Below are 1532 nucleotides of genomic sequence, written 5' to 3'. Positions count from 1 at the left end.
TCCCGCCCGCCAGCCCCCACCCACCGCCTGCAGCCCAGCCGAGCTGGCTCCCTCATCTCCAAGTCCAGGGCTGGCCTGAAACTGGGTCAGGGGACAGTTCTTGGGCCCCTATGGGCGCTGGGCCCCCTTTCCCGGGGACCTGGGGTTCCCTGAGCCTCCCACCCCCAGCCACCCTCCTCCGGACCCTGTCTGTCCTCCCCAAACCACACTCACCCCAGCTGCTCACCCTCCCTCGCCCTCCAGCGCCCCGACCCCTCTCCCAGCTTCCTCCTCCAACACCCCCACCTCGTTTCCCAGTCCAGCCCTCACTCCTCGCCCCCTCTCCCCATTCCAGGTCTCAGTCCTGTCCCAGAACCAGAACCTGGCACCCCCAGCCTCTCCCCTCCCGCCATCACCAGCTCCCCTGTCCTGGCCCCACCTTCACCACTCTCCATCCCACGAGAGAGGGGTCACTTGCCCCCTCTCCCCATTCCAGGTCTCAGTCCTGTCCCAGAACCAGAACCGGGCACCCCAGCCTCTCCCCTCCCCGCCATCACCAGCTCCCCTCTCCCGGCCCCACCTTCACCACTCTCCATCCCACGAGGGAGGGGTCACTTGTAGGGCGCCTGCACCCCCCTGATGGCCCTGGACGCCGGCCCCCCAGGCAGCTCCCAGACCCTGGAGTCTCAGGGCCCCGGTCCCCTTCCTCCTCGGGGACTCAGGGGTCCGGACCCCAAGCTCCCCCTTATGTAAGCAGCGGGGGGGGGTCTGGTCCCCCCAGCGCCCGTCCCAGGGGAACCTCTAGGAATTGGGGCTCCACACGCCTCGTCCCTCAGACACCCCGAATTCGGGGCCCAGCCCCCAGCTCCCGAGAGAGACCCAGGGGGGGCTCTCAGCCCTGAGTGTATGTGTGTGTCTGAGTGTGTGTGTGTGAGTGTGTGTGTGTGTCTGAGTGTGTGTGTGTCTGAGTGTATGTGTGTGTCTGAGTGTGTGTGTGTGAGTGTGTGTGTGTGTCTGAGTGTGTGTGTGTCTGAGTGTATGTGTGTGTCTGAGTGTGTGTGTGTGAGTGTGTGTGTGTGTCTGAGTGTGTGTGTGTCTGAGTGTATGTGTGTGTCTGAGTGTGTGTGTGTGAGTGTGTGTGTGAGTGTATGTGTGTGTGTCAGTGTGTGTGTCTGAGTGTGTATGTGTGTGTCTGAGTGTGTCTGAGTGTGAGTGTGTATGTGTGTGTGTGAGTGTGTGAGTGTGTGTGTCCCCAGCTCCGTGTCACCCAGCCCCTGACTGTCCCAGCCGTGCCATTGCAGTGACCTCCCTGGGGGCAGTGTCCCCCCCCCTCCAGGCACGTGGCTCTGTGCCTGGGTCCCAGAGCTGTCCCCCTCTGTGCGGGGGGTGAGCCTGCTGAGTGTGTCAGGCGGTGGCCGTGTGGGCCCCGCGTGGGAAGGTCTCCCTGGCCCGGAGCAGCGGGGGGAGAGCGGAGGTTGCGATTGTGTAACCGGAGGGAGGCCGTGGGAGAGGGGCTGCCTCCGTGCGGTGGGGGAGGGCGCCAGCGGCACAGG

The sequence above is a fragment of the Myotis brandtii genome, unplaced genomic scaffold (genome assembly GCF_000412655.1).
Source record: "Myotis brandtii unplaced genomic scaffold, ASM41265v1 scaffold1444, whole genome shotgun sequence".
NCBI classification, from domain to species: domain Eukaryota; kingdom Metazoa; phylum Chordata; class Mammalia; order Chiroptera; family Vespertilionidae; genus Myotis; species Myotis brandtii.
This window is presented reverse-complemented; position numbering follows the sequence as displayed.